The following is a 16177-nucleotide window of genomic DNA, read 5'->3' as shown; positions in this document are numbered from 1 at the left end:
AAACTAAGGGACCAGTTCTTCACAGCAACATAGGATGTTCAAGGTAGCACTTTTAATATGAATAGTTCCCATTTCGATGGTGTTTTTCATCTTCAAAAGTGCTTTTATCACAATAATTCTGCCAGGTCATGGTGTGCAATGCCGCTATACTCCCTCCACCATTTATTATTTATTTATTTTTAATATTCATTTTTTAAAAATTGATTTCTGATTTCTCTCTCTCCCTCCCATCTCTTCCTTAGCCATTATGAAGGCAAGGAATGTGCTATCAATTATGCATGTGAAATCATGCAAAACATTTTGCCATATAAAGCAAAAAAGGCCCAAGTCTTTTTACTCGCATTATACAAATGGGGGGGATTTGAGGCTCATAGAGAAAGTGTACTGCCACGGATTGCAGAGTTAGTAAGTGCCAGGGCTGAGATTTGAACCCACGTCTCCTGCCTCTAAAATCTTTCCACTACACTGTGATGACTCATAGACATTGCCTCGAGAATAGGGGCCTCTGCATGCATTAAATATCCTTGGAAATTCAGACAATCGGAGCTATAGAGCACACCCTGCCAATGAGGTGAATTGGCTAAATCCTAGCGGGGGAGGAAGGGACTTGTCTTGACTGAGAAGCAAGAAAGGGAAAAAAAAAAACCACTCTTTTCTATGCTGTGAAGGATAAAGCTTTTGCAGTGAAGATTGATGCTTTTGTTTGTCCCTAAGCTGCTGCTGCTAGGATGCTCTGGGAAGTGCACAGCCCACTGTGGAAGCCTCTTTGCCTTCACCCATCTCCTTTTGAGGCTGGAAGCTTGTTCATTAAGACGAGACTAATTCTTCCAAGCAGGGTGTAGCAACTTTGAGTCTACTGTGGGGCAGAATGGTATATTCTGAAGCTGAAATACCTATTATACTGCTGCTCTGCTAACAACAGACATCCCCCATCGTACCTGAGCTGCTGTAAATAAAGAGGTGGCTGCCGAACGAGACTGCCGGCATTTCCCCCCTCCTTCCTATAGAGCAGGTGTTTGGGGGTAGCACAGCCAGGCTCTGGGTGGCGAGATCTACAACGAAACGACACAAGGGTGAGAATTGATCTTCCCTTACAGACTGCTAGCAGCGCCAGGTTTTTCTCCTCTCCCGCCTTCCAGGAGGAGGGAAGGAAATTGCTTTTGGGGAAAAGGGATTGAAATACAGCCTCAGAGTTAACACAGCTAACAGGAGCATTACCTTTGAAGGTAGGAAGCATCCGAAAGCCTCTACAGATGGCCTGGCTTGTCAGAGGTCACTGCATTATTGTGACTAAAAAAAATCTTTTGGGTCAGATCCTTTGTATTTCTGCCAGAGTGGTGGTGTGGGTTTATTTCTGCTTGGGTAGCTGGCAGCTGGGCTGTTTTGCATGTGATGGAGTTAAGAGTTTCTTAATTCCTGCTTTTATGCCTGCCCTTGGGCTCCTGGTGGGGGAAGGGGTACCTGTGGATTCCACCCCTACCTTGAGCTGTTCTCCTTTGACCACTGAACCCTAATTATCACTGAACCAGCCATTTTTTTAAAATGACATAACAGTTGTAGAACCTGATGCTGCTTTTCAGTTTGTCAGAACTCATAATTTTTTTTTTCCATATAAAGGAAGCAACCATCAATCAGCATGTGCTGGAAATGTTGGGTAGAGGAAAAGCCCTGGATTTGGAATTGGAAGATGAGGGTTGATTCTCAATCCTGCTGCTATCCCTTACTATTTGGGCAAATCACTTCCCTTCTGAGCCTCAGTTTACTCATCTGATCTCTAATTGTGATTAGGTGAAGAAACATCAGGACTGAGTGCTGTAGGCAATGTTCCAGGACATTAAATGTGAATTTAGGCACCCAAGTTTTCATTTCCCCTACTAATTGCATGCTATTATATCCTAAAATGCATTACCTGAATATTTTATCATGTAATAATCATTCCTGTTTCTCTAACGCCTTAAGACCTATAAAGGTGCTCTTTTCACCAAAATATTTTTACTTTCTCCATCTCCAGTCCCTGGCTTCCCTAGCTTCCTTCAAGTTAAAGACTTCTTATTTCTGCAAGAAGCCTTTCCTGAGCCCCTTTAATGTTAGTACCTTCCTTCTTTGATTATCTCCAATTTATTCTATATATATCTTGTTTATATCATCTGTTTATCTTCATTGCCTGGTGCATAGTAGGTGCTTAATAAGTGCTTTTTGACTGACTGGATGACTTCCCCTCCCCCCCACATATGCATAAACATACAATCCTCATTTTTATAAATGAGGCTCATAGGAGTAAAGTGACTTGCCCAAGGTCATATAGCTAGTAAGTAGCAGAATTAGGGATTGAATTCATGACTCCAAGCCCATTGCCTTTTCCACTGCACTACACTGCCTTTCCTGATCACATTTCCATTGTGGCAATGAATTTACAGAGTTTATCCCCCAGCATTTCTGTGAGGTCGGCAGCAGCATCATCAACCTAGATGCAAGTCCCTGGCTTTTTTAAACATTGCTAAAATGGATGTGCATCTTGAACTAATACAAATGATGTTGGAATCATTGCAGGCAGAGATCCGTCTGAAAGGACTGTTTCAACAATGCTTGGGAAAGAATGAAAATAAAATAACAGCCTGATATAAAGTAGGCTCTGCAGCCAGGAACAGGGTTATAGTGCAAACTGGCCAGGTTACATTGAAAGTGTGGCCACATAACCCAGGAAAAGCATCCAAGTGTTACACATAAGAACCATCACACTGTGAAGTGATTCATGGCCATTAGGGAAGGAGGAACCTTGGAAAACAGCTGTATATTAAGGCAAGTTAATATACAAACTGTGAAGGTTTCTTCCAGCTGTGCCATTTTATATTCTAATATGCCTTCTAGGTCTGACATTCCATGTTACAAGTTTTCAGATTTCTTCCATCTCTAACAATTCCATATTCTACATTCTAAGGTCCCTTCTAGCACTGACATTATATATCCTAGGTTCTGACTTCTCTTCCATGTCTGACATTCCAGGTTCAATGTTCTAAGATCCCTACCAGCTCTTATATTCTGTGTCTCATATTGTTGTCATCATCATTTTTCTGTGTTCTGTAATCTGCCTTCCCACTCTGGAATTCTGTGGTTCTGTGAAATCATCTATCCGCAGAATTTCTTAAAAGATCATGTATCCCTTGAGCACTGTTCTGTGATCACTTTGATTTATTTCTAGATGTGAGGAAAATTTATGGATCATTAAAATTCAATTGAAATATGTATATATACACATGTGAGTGTGTATACACATACACACACACACACACACACACACATATATATATATATATATATATATATACATGCACATAATGTTTCCATAATCTTTCTGCCCCCTGCCTCCTTTGCTCTTTAGATGACTGAATCTATAATATTTCTATTTTGTTTTCACAATTCAGCCAAAAAGTGTTTGTAAAAGCTTGTCAATAGAATCAAAGAAGGAGAAACCAGTTTGGACCATACCCTCTCTAACCATTATTTTTAAGGTCACTCATCCTTTTTTTACTGGTGTATAGTATGTGCATATACCCACTGACCCCTCCCCAAATACTTCTGGGCAAGGTTAGAGTACTATAATAATAGGGGAGGCAAACTAGAACATAATTCTGCTAAGAAATTCAGTAAGAAAACAAGTTGTTTCACCTTTTAAAATAAAGTGACAGCTCATATTTATATGGCACAGTGCTCATGCACAGCAAATGCTTAAAAATGTTCATATCATATAGCTCCTAAAGGTTTCCAAGACACTTTCCTCAAAGCAACTCGAGGAGGTAGATAGTCGATGTATTATTATCACCATTTGTAGATGAGGAAACTGAAAATCAGAGGTAAAATGACTTGCCTGGTGACACCTGGTTGAAAAAGGGCCTCAGCAGTACTCAGATGCAGAACCGTGGTCACAAGATCCACACCAGTTCTGCCTTTATGGTTGGATCGTCTTTGACCTTTGGCAGGATGATGAAGTGTGAGTGAAGATGTCTATGTCATAACCAATCTCTCTATTATTTATCCTTTTTCATCATTTTCAGTTCAACCATGTAATTGTTTTGAAGCAAATGCTAGAGGTTTTAAGGGGATGGGGAGTAGATCTGTGATTTCATTGGCATAGGGAACTCCTAGATGAGGAAACTCCTACCAATGAAGCAGGTTGGCACCTTCACTGCAAGAGCACAGAGAAGTAAAGGCAGCAGCCATTCTGTGTCAGAGGCGGGGTTTGGATCCAGCTCTTCCTGCCTTTGAGGTGGGCCCTCTGTCTTCTATGACATGATGCTTCTTATTTTTCCAGAAACTGGATCTCTGAGAGGTAAAGAAATTTGATCAGGAATACATACTTAGTGAGAGTCAGAGTTGGGATTTGAACCTAGGTCTTCCTGACTCCAGCTCCCAGTAACATGCTCTAGCAACATGCTTTCACACACTTTCATACTGGGAAGTAGGAAATACCAGTTCTAGACATGACTCAGTCACAAACTAGAATACTATGTGACCTTGGATAAGTCACTTCTTCCTCTTTAGGCATCTGTTTCCCTAAAATGGGGGACCTGGACTAGATTCCCTTTCAAATCTCTTACAACACTGATATGTTATTTATATTCCTGGAAGGTCAGCCTAAGATGTGAATTCATCCCGTTTTCTTATTAGGTTTCTTTTTTAATTTTTTCTTAAGGAAAAAAAAGGAGCTAAGGTCCTTCTGAAATTACTGATTCAACAACACTAGGAAAAAATGAAAATGAAACAACATCCTGCTCCATCAGGTGTCAAGCCACTTCCAGGCTGGCTAGGTTGCCAGCAGAAGGAGCCTTAGAGACCATTTAGTCCTGCTCATTTTACAGATGAGTAAACTGAGGCCTGGAACGCAGAAGCTACTGACCCAATTATATAAACATGAAAAATTATTTAATGGCATTAAGTTTTTGGTAGAATGTTCAGTGAAAAAGCCATAGCATAATCAGTTTTAATTATGGACCAGAGGCTAGAGCAGACAGTAAGTGGTATAAATAGTGCTATAGGAGGTCAGAGGAACTGGTGTAATGGAGAGCTTCACGGGACTTCAGAGTCCCTCTCTTGGTTTAAGATACAGCTCAAGCATCATCTGCACATGAATCCTTTTCTGGTCCCCCCAGCTGCCAGCTCCCTCTACATTTGTGTTGAATTCATTTATCCATTTTGGTGACTTTCCCATTGCTTGGGAGTAGGGATTTTTGCACTCTGTTATTTATCCTCTCAGCACCTCACCCAGTGTCTGTCACATCTACTAGGTGCTTCAGAAATTCTTGTTGCTTGAAGAAGGTGGGATAGAAGTTGGCTCTTACGTGATAGAAAGGATATTAGATTGGCAGAGCCGAGGGCAGTGGGCACTCTAAGATGGTCAAACAGTGTGAACAGAAGCATGAAGGGAGAAAGCAGAAGGTAAAGTCTATCAGAGATGAAGTGGAACGAGGAACAGTGAGTGGGCCAATTTGATTCAATTCAATAAACTTATTCAACATTGACTATATATAAGGCCTTATTGATTCACGTGGTCCTAAGTACTGGAGATAAAAAGAAAGAGCCTCAAAATGCTGAAAATCTAGTAGGGAGGGAGGTGATAGATATTTCATTCAGTTCAACAAGCTGGATCCCAGGCACAGTGCCTAGGCACCTGGGAAACAAAGAAATTGGAAGGAAAAAAGCAAGTGCTCATTAAGCACCTATTATGTTCCAGGCACTGTGGTAAACACTTTAAAAAATGAAATAGCCTCTGTGCCCAATGACACAATTTCACTTCACCATGATTTATTAAGCAAGATCCACAAATATATTTCAGGTTAGACTATGATTAATCAGTAGGAGAAATGAAACTGAGAGACTAGGGATCCATAGAGGGTGGGGGGAGGCCAAGCAAGTGTCATAGAAGAATTAACACATGAGCTGGATGTTGAAGGAATGAGAAAATTTTAGCTGATGGAGACATAGAGGTTTTGATTTTTTTATGCAACTGAGATTTCATCAGTGAATGGAATGCTGCGGGGGGGGTAAGGGTGGGGTGGATGTCTTCCTCTGTCAATGCAGATTGGCAATTTTTCTACAGCCTACTTCTGGACAGCTGCCTGCCTCAAGGTCAAATGACTTGACTAGGGTCACATAGTAAGATATGTCACAGGCAGGACTTGAACACAGAATTTCCCAACTCCAAGGCAAGCTCTCTATTCGCTCTTCCAGGCTGCCTCTCAACAGGTAGAGCTGCAGAGTTACTTCCCAGAAACTGGGCTACCTCCTAATAGAAAAGCCACAGTTACAGGGGAGAGTAGCCTTGATCTCTGGACTTTCCAAACTGCTAAATCTTCACATTCAGCCAGTATGCTAAATTCTTACTCATCATTTAAAGCCCATCTCACACGTCACCGATTCTGTCATGCCTTTCTGGATGCCCCTGATTTGTAGGGTTCTTCCCTCTTAGACCTCTGTACCACTTGAATCCTGTTATGTTATAATACTTTTATAATATATACTATAATACTTGTCATTGTTATTTCATCCATCTCTGTGTATCATTCCTACTTGTACGTTTCATGAGAACAGGGAGTGTGTTTTGTCAACCAAATGAACTTTTTTTTTTTAATGAAATGCCTACTATGTGCCAAATACTATATTGGTATTTGTATCCCCCTTAGCACTATACACAGTAGTCAAATAATACATGTTAAGTGAGTGAATATTATCAAAGTCATCAGTGTAGGCACCTTTAAAAGAAGCAGAGTACAGTGGATAGATAGAGCAATGAGGCTGGCATTAGGAGGACCTGAGTTCAAATACGGCTAGATACTTACTAGCTGTGTGACTTAAGTTACTTAACCTCTTTACTTTCAGCTGAAAAATAAGTGTAATAATAATGCCTATCCCCCAGGATTGTTGTGAGGATCAAATGTGATAATATATGTAAAGTTCTTAACATGGTCCCTGGCACATAGTAAGCCCTTGATAAATGACTGGGTTTTTTTTCTTTCCTTCCTTTTTACTTTCCCCTCTTCCTTTCTATCTGAAGACTCATGGTGTAATGAAAAGACCTTGGGATTTGAGATTTACTGGCTTTGGGATTACTGGCTATTTGATTATAAGCAATCACTTTACCTCTCTGTGCCTCAGTTTTCTTATTCTGTAAAATGGACATAATATTTAAATTCCGTACACCACAGAATTGTCATAAGGAAGCCACTTGAAATACTGTAAAAATGGTAGCTGCTAGCAATGTTATATGATCGTCATCATCAATCACTCATTAAGAGACTATCATTCATTAGTAGATGAAATTCCTGGTTATAAGACTGTAGTTATGAGACTGTACTCTAACTGTACCCAACCTCCCAACTTCTGTATTGCATATTAAGGGTAGAATAGGAATGCTTGTACCTTCCTAAAAGACTGAATTTGCTCTTTTCTTTTCTCCTTGTTCTATATTATTAAAGATGACAGCTGCTTGTCAGGAACCACAAACTAGATCTTTTAAGAAGGAAACACTAATTGATCTCCTGTGAGCTTTTTACCTCAGAGATGCCTTGTATTCTCTCTGGTGCTTCACCATCCCCCCAGTTTTTTCTGTTCTGGGCTAACTGCAGCAGAATGAAGACAAAGCCACAGGTCTGGGCTTTTAAAAAGTCATCCTTTCTGGGAGCTGTTGTCTAGAAGGGCATCTTCATGGGTCATTTCTCTACTCCTGTAAAGACAATGACACCAACAATTGTTCGCATTTCAAAGAACTTTGCAAAGTGCTTTTCTCACAGCAATTCCCTGAGATTGCTAATTCAGGGGTTTTATTTTGGGTCTTGACCTGTGATTTCATCAATGTAGAAAAAGCCTGCTCTTCCACTGATGTAAACCAACAGCTCATCTGCAGTTTACAGTCTTAGAGAGTTGTCTGGGGCCACTGAGAAGGAAGGAAATAAGCATTTATAAAGTGCCTACTGTGTACCAGGCACTACAAAGGGTTTTACAAATATTATCTCATTTGATCCTCACAGAAACCCTGGGAGCTAGTGCTATTGTTAATCATCATTTTGCAATTGAGAAAACTGAGGAAGATAGCAGCTAAGTGATTTGCCCTGGGTCACACAGCTAGTAAGTGTCTGAGGCTGGATTTGAACTGGGATCTTCCTAACTCCAGCCGTATCCAATGGGGCACCTAACTGAGTTTGCAGCTTTTCCTGAGGTCTTTGTGTGTCAGAAATAGGACTCGAACCCAAGTCTTCCAGCCCCTGTCTGTCCCTTCACCCATCATTCCATACCACTATAAACAACTATCATCATCCCTATTTAAATAGATGAGGAAATAGAAGTTCATCGGAGGTTAGTGTCAGAGTCAGGATTTTTACCCATGTCTTCTGAGTCTGGTTCTAGCATGCTTTCTACTACATCATTTTGCATTTGCTTTGAAGTGAATGTTGCACTGTGAATCAATTCATATTAACAATAGCAGCTGAGGTTTACATTTTAGTCTCTTATATAAGCATCTATTTAATTCTTCTGCAGGCTCACAGCTGCTCAGTTAGCCTACCATCACCATAAAAAGATGCTCAGGCTTATGCTTAGAGTGAGACAAACTGTCAGTCCCCAGGCTTGTGCTTCTCCCTTCCACGGTGCTTCCCTAGCCCTGCTCTAAGTAGACTTCCTCTCCACTTCGGATCCTTTTCTCCTGATTTCATTTTACTTCCTGCTTAGCCCTCTCTAGATCCTGGCTTTGACCTCAGCAAAGCTTCTATTTACTCCCTTACATCTGGGTTTGGACCTTTTACTTTACCCCCATCCATGTTACCCTGCTAAGGCCTATTAACATAGAAAGTCAGAAGTCTTTGATAGGCCCCTTTCTTTCTCTGTAGCCCAGTAGACTCAGCTGTAAAATGAAGCCGTTTACCCAGATCAATCAATCAACAGATATTTGCGAAGCACCTACTATGTGCTCAGTACTGTGCTGCATGCTGGAACACAAAGACAAAATCAGAAATAAACCCTACACTCAAGGTACGTGCATTCTACCCAAGGAAGCAGCATGTATGCAAACAGGGATTTATAAAATAAATACAAAGTACAAAATACAAAGTACAAAGTCATCCCATATCACAACTTTCCCCATTGTGTTTTGATGTATCACAAGTCAGTATAAGAAATTAAATGGGAATTTGGGGGGAGTTTTGTGGAAGCCACAGATGACATATGAAGGCCAGAAACCAACAGAGAACAAAATTAGAAACTCAGAAATGCATAAAATATATAAATAGTATTGTATAATGTCAACATGTTTTAGTTTTAATACTATAATAATTCAGATGTCTTCTCTGGTACAAAGGGAAGGCCAAAAATTTTTACACGGATTTTCCAGATCATGGTGTGCCATGCCCCTAACCCCCATGTTGTGGAAGGGATAACTGTAATACTTTTTTATGGGAGGGACTTGGTAGCTGAGGGAATCAGAAAAGATTTCCTGTAAAAGGTGTATATGAACTGATCATTGAAGGATATTTTGATGTGGGTGTTGCTTTCCTTGGTGAACAGATTAGATTGCACAAGACAAATCCTCGGCATGGTGATGCCTAACCCTTGGTGTGAAAAGTGACTTTGTTCCTCTATTGAAGGCTTTTAATACACAGGTGTTAAGGGAGATGAGGGGTTTGGAAGGCTTTAACAGAAGTCTAAGCAGAATGTGGTGTTGACATGGCAATTTTTTCACCAAATTACAGGGCAAGGACTGCCAGAAGCTGCCAGCATTTCAACTAAAAACACTGCAGAATTTTGGGAGGTGGTGGTTAAAATAGGAGAAGGGATGGAGTTGGGAGCATAAGGTCATGCAGATAGCTTTCCCTTTGCCTTTTGAACATTCCAAGTTAGGTTTCCTTCTTCAGAGATAGGAATCAGCCAAGATCTTCTCCCACTGAAAGAAAAACTAGCCAAATGAAGGTATCTGGGCTAGGGCATCATTAATAGGAGAAGGGAAATGCCCAGAACTATCTGAAATGTCTCTGGGTGCCAGTCAGCAATATTATCACGTCATGGGCAATTTATGAAGCACCACAGCTGTTTAGAACAATCTGTGGATCAAGGAAAAGAGAAATGCCTATTTTTGATGGGTTCAGTGGGTTGAGGAAAGGGACTTACAGTAACAGAACAATGGAAATCCTTGTCACCGGGCTTAGAAGAAACATTTTGTTCCAAATTCCCCCTTCCCCCCCCCACTTCATCTTACCTTCTCAAATTTTTTAATCTTTTCTATAATATTTTGGGTTTCCCTTTGCTTCTAATCATTCTGAGAGCTGTAGATAAGCAGCCTATGGCAGTTCACAGAATTGCTGGCATTTAAAGCTAGAAGGAATCTTTGTGATCATCTGAGCCAATGGCCTCTGTTTACAGGTGAAAAAACTGAGGCTCAGAAGGGAAATGACTTGTCTAAGATCACACAATAAGTTAGTGGCAGAATCAAGACTTTCTTGTGATTTCATTTTTCAGCCTGAAAATAATTTGAAATCCCCTGTATGTGAACATAATGGGGGGGTGAGACTGACATGGAAATGGATGTTTGGAGTGGCAGCATTACATTTTTTGCCCAAATTTCAACTCCCAACCAAATTTATTGAGGGTTTGGTGCCCAAACTGCATCAAACCAGTTTTACTTGACATATTAGCTTGTAATATTTGGGGATATATGGATACTTATCAATATTTTCTGACCCTCATTGTCTTACCTGTGTGCAGTTAGTGTTCTGAGAGTATAATTAGTATAATTCAAATAACTAGCCTTATACTTGAATGCTTACATACCTATCTATATGTTTCCATAACTGCTCCATAGATGATCCATCCACCCAACATATTAAAAATAGTTCCCTACTTCTTTTATTATCTTTTAGGTACCAATGCATCATTTGAACTGTCCATCTGACCTCCTTTCCTTCTCATTCCATGACCAGTCCATTTTTGTGTTCATACATATCTTCAATTCTGTCTTATAGGACACTTGTTCTCCATTTTTGACAATGTCTTTTGCTTGTGAAATCCTTGGTTGGTAATATTCCTTCTTATATCTTTCCATTGATTCATAAAGACAAAATCATTAGGTCAAAGGCTCTTCATATGTCAAATGGATGTGTACATTTGTGTTGACAGTAGTCAACATGACCAACTAATATTGGACCTTGCCCAGGTAAAGTTAGAGGACAGCCTATTGTAGGAGCTTCGTTGTATCAGATACACACTACAAAATTACTTGAACTGTTGAAGGGCACATGGTTTGGAGAGAGAAATTTATTTTCCTCTAAAAACTGCCAAATTATTTTGCATATTGTTGAAATAATTCAAATTTATCCATTTCAGCTCCTCTTCATTAATGCGGTTCAGCAAACATTCATTTCACATCCTATAATAATTGTAAAGGATATCAAGATAGATATGGCAAAGTCCCTGCCCTCAAGAAGCTTCCAATCTAATCAACTAATCAAGACAGGAAACTCATATATAAGTTATCATCATATAAGTAAGATAAATTGGCCATACAAAGGGGGTGGAGCCAAGATGGTGGAGAGAAGCCAGGAAGTTGCCTGAGCTCTCCTCAGTTTCCCTTGGAAACAACATTTAATTAAACCTCTAAAAGAATTCTGGAGCTGCAGAATCCACAAAAAGAGAGAGTGAAACAATTTTCCAGCCCAAGATAACTTAGAGGAATTCAAGAAAGGTCTGCCTCACTTGGGTAAAGGGGGAGCAGAGTCGAGCACAGGTTTTGTCTTGGCAAGCCAGCGAAACCTTGAAAGTTGGACCTTGAAAGAAAAAAAAAACTTCAAGAGAGAGATGTAGTGGAAGGAGTCCATTACAGGGCTCCACAAAATAAGAAATAAAAGCATGACTACTGTGGCCCAAGTCAAATATAATACCTAGCAAGTGAATTAACTTGTGAGATAAGAGGATTTTGTGATGTGAAACCCATCCCACTATTATTACCTGATGAATATGAAATGAATGGTAGTATTTTTAGAGGACTGGTACAAAATACTTCTTTAAAGCTTATTATAGAACATAGTAGTGGCTGTCACAGCGTTTAAATAATACTTGTAAATTGACAACATAGACAGGCAGGGTGACATGGTGGATGGAGTGTGGGGCTTCAAGGCAAGAAGACCTAGGCTCAAATGCCTCTTCTGATACTTGCTCGTTGTGTCATCCTTGGCAAGTTACTTAATTTTTATGTCCCCAACTATGCTCCAAGTAAGACTTATCTAATAATTAGACATATATAAATTGAGAAAGGGAGGTCTCACCCTGGGATTTTGCCAGAATGACAGAATCACGGGTCATTTGAGTAATCATGTAACCCTGAAAACAGGAATGTGGATATCTGCTTTACTGACATGTCATGTGAAAGAATTATCCTTAACATTATAGCGTACCTATGGAAGGCAACATGGTATAGTAAAAAGATCACTGGACTTGGAGTCAGAACTAGGTCTGACCTGGCCCCTATATGTCCTATATTGGTTTGAATATAGATTACACTCCTAAAATAAGATACCTTTTTATCCTTGGTCTTGACCTGAAATCTCATTGAGAATTGTGAGAATTGTAAGTGTAAGAAACTCTTGGCGTGGGAATTCCTCTACCCATGCATGTAGCAACATATCTGTAACTTATAATCCTAGAGAGCGGTTTTGAGTACTAAAAAGTGTTAAAGTACTTAGCCATGTTCCCATAGCTGTGTGAGTCAGAGGCAAGACATGAAGCCAAGTCTTCCTGATTTCTGGGTAAATCCTCTGTCCACTACAGCAATGATGGCAAACATGCAACCTGTAGGCCGTGTGTGGTCCACCATATTCCCAAGTGCAGCCAGACCAGATTAAAGTATAATTGAGAAATATTTAATAAACTAAATAAAAATGCAGTAAACATAGATAGTCACTTTTTCTCCCCAGGTAAGGCAATTGGGGTCAAGCGACTTATCCAGAGTCACACAGCTAGTGAGTGTTATATGTCTGAGGCCAGATTTGAACTCAGGTCCTCCTGACTCCAGGGCCGGTGCTCTATCCACTGCACCCTCTAGCTGCCCCTAAAGTCACTTTTAAAAAGTAAGTCAATATGTGCCCCACAGGGACTCTTATACACAGATTACTAGCCCCTGTTTCTCTTTGTCTGATATCAGTGTACTACAGTAATACACTAATACACACCTCATGTGTATTTTTATGCTTATGTATTTAGTATAGGGAGTCTAGGTGGAGCAGTGGATAGAGTGTGGGGCCAGGAGTTAGGAAGATTCATTTTCATGATACTTATTAACTATATAATCCTGGGCTAGTACCTTAACCATGTTTGCCTCAGTTTCCTCATCTGTAAAATGAACTAGAGAGGTAAATGGCGAACCACTCCGGTATCTCTGCCAAGGAAATTGGGGGGTCACCAAAAGTGTCATACATGACTGAAGACAACTAAACAACCATAAATATTTAGTATGCATATCTATATAGATATCTACACGTAGACATATGCTTACATGTATGTGTGTATGTACAAAGTGATTATAGGTCACAGTGTGAAATTTGGGGAAAATAAGTGTAGCCTTTTTCTGGGCCACGCCTGTACTGCTTGTAAGACTTCACATAGGTCCTGATTCTCTCTGAACCTTAATCTCCTCACCTGTAAAATAGGTATAACATAATTTCGCTACCTAACACAGAGTTTCTATGAGGAAAATTCTTGACAAACCTTAAAGTGATGTAGCAATGCACAACATTTTTTTTTTCGTTTTTAAAGAAAAGAAAAATGCAGTAAATTAGATAAACATTGAGAACTGTAATTTAGACTCCCCAGGCTCCCCTTCCCATCTCATCCCCAATCCTCCCCATCCCTTCCACTAAAACCTTTTCCTAAAGAAAATGACCAGGTAATAAATCCCTCTAGCCCTCTCCCTTTTCCCACCCATGCCCCTTCTCACCCCTAACCTGCAAGCCAAAGAGAAAAAATTTACAAAGAAAAAAATCTACAGGGAACATTGGCTAAACTCCCAGAAAGAGAGATGGTAGCTAGCTGGCTGTGGCACCAATGTGGTATTTACAGGAAAGGGATCGGCAGAGATTGTAAACATTATTTGGGGGAGGGGAGGTCTTTCCTCTTGGGAAAAGGGTTTCTGTGGCTGAGTAGGAGATTGGCAGTCCCAGAGGGGACCTTGGGAAGTCAGTGAGCTTTAGGGCCTGATGGCCCAAGTACAAGTATGTTCTAGCTCTTGTAGGGGCTGGGGAGTGAGGGGGGAATAGCTGCTGGGAAATCCCTAAAGTGGAGGAGGGGCTAGTAATGGGGAGATCTGAGTCCCTTGTTCCCCTGCTGGGCATCTGCAGAGTTCAAGAGATAGAAGAAGTAGTCTCTAATGGGAGGAGGTGGGGGGAGAAGGCTGGGCACTGGAGGTGCCAGGGCACAAGTAGAAGAGATGCCTTAGAACATTCTGAGCTGTGCCCCTTTGTTCCCACTCTGCAGCCTTTGTGAAGTCAAATAGTTACCTGGGGAGAAGGTGGGGGCCCCAAGAGAACTACCGGGGCTCAGTCATGTCATTCCCCTCAAGATTGTGGTGGCTATAGGGGAGAAGAAAGTTGGTTTTTTTAGGTCTAAGGGTAAGTGGAGGTGTCCTGCTTCCCCAGGTCTCAGCTGTCCCCAGGGGCCCAACCAAGGGCCAGAGCAGCTTGCATAGAGGGCTGGGGGTGGTCAATAAGGGAAGAGAGTATTGGGGGATATCCCCTTCCTCTGGCATCTCCAGACCTTCTGCCCCCAACTGACCCTGTTTAGGGTCAGTTGGCATCCTTGCGCTGCCTGAGCCAGACTTTGAGGTGCTTCATGCCATTCCGGAAATTGTTCATGGCCTGCATAGCAGCCTGCGCACTGGTTGGATTGTCAAAACTCACAGACCCAAAGCATTTACTCTGATTAGTGGCCAGGCTGACAAAGACCTTGGTGAATATGACACGGCCAAAGGGAACAAACATCTGAAGGGTCTCAGAGTCCGTGAACTGCTGGGGGAGGAGACAGAGGAAGATGTTGCAGCCATCAGGGCCTTCTCCCTGCTGCTATTGTTGCTGGTGCTGAGAGGGAGAGGGGAGGGTGGAAGGGTCTGCTGGGCGACCAAGGCTGGAGGCTGAGGGAAGACAAGCATGACCAGGCTGGAAGCTGCTGGTTAGGCTGCTGCATAGTGCTGCATTCCTGTGTAGGCCTGCTGGAGGAGGCCCACAGGGTCATCTGGGCCCTGGACTGGATAAGGGTGGACACCATTGGGATAAAAGGTGTCAGGGGCTGGTTGCCCAGTAGTCTGTGTGGGCACAGGGATGTAAGCCTTTAACACCTAAAGTGGCAGGAATAGGAGAGACAGGCATGACAGTGATGGCAAGGAGGGATGCTGGTTCCTGAAGAGGGGATGATGGGAGTGGTGATCACCCCATTGGCATTGATGGCAGCCATGTGCTGCACATGCACAGCAGCCATAGTGGTCATGAGGCTGAGGTAGGCACTGTGAGCTGCTGCCAGGGCCACCTCTTACTGCATCAGGGTTGGGTAGGCTCTGTAGGCTCCAAACTGGAGGGCAATGGGGCACACATTTTAGTCATTACTGTCATGACTGTTTTTTCTGGAGGTTAAAAAAAAGTCGTGATAAAATGTTTAAAATGAGTCCTAGTCCATTAGTTATTTCTTCATGAGTTCTGCTGTTATTATTGTTGTTATTGCCATTGTCTTCTTTTTATAAATGGAGCTAAGGACAGCCAGCCCTTAGTGGTTCACTAGATGGAGATTTGGACTCAGAGTCAGGAAGACCTGAGCTCAAATCTAGCCTTAGACACTCATTATCCCTGTGTCCCTGGGCAAATGACTTGACCTCTTTCTCTGCCTTAATTTCCCCATCTGTAAAATGGAAAATATTAGCACCTACCTGCCAGGGTAGTTGTAAGAATTAAATGAGATAATATTTGTAAAACACTTTGTAAATCTTAAGCCATTAGAAATGCTAGCTGTAAATAATCTATGTTGTTGTTATTTTATCTATATCATTATGTTGTGATCTTTAACAACAGATTAATGACTTAATATAACTATAAACCATGTACCATAAGTGCCTTACCCCATCTTCACTAGTTTTCAAATAGGGACAGTTTAACTCACTAAGCCA

General features: G+C 41.3%; 1 protein-coding gene and 1 pseudogene across 3 annotated transcripts in view; one reads left to right on the top strand and one right to left on the bottom strand.

The window, feature by feature from the left end:
* Nucleotides 1-16177, top strand: part of ABLIM2 (actin binding LIM protein family member 2) — a 229014-nt gene that overhangs the window by 92986 nt on the left and 119851 nt on the right. The window lies entirely within an intron of this gene.
* LOC110212165 (CUGBP Elav-like family member 3 pseudogene) lies at nucleotides 14811-15612 on the bottom strand (annotated as a pseudogene).

Source organism: Phascolarctos cinereus, unplaced genomic scaffold (genome assembly GCF_003287225.1).
Source record: "Phascolarctos cinereus isolate Bilbo 61053 unplaced genomic scaffold, phaCin_HiC Scaffold_9;HRSCAF=440, whole genome shotgun sequence".
Lineage (NCBI taxonomy): Eukaryota > Metazoa > Chordata > Mammalia > Diprotodontia > Phascolarctidae > Phascolarctos > Phascolarctos cinereus.
This window is presented reverse-complemented; position numbering and strand designations above follow the sequence as displayed.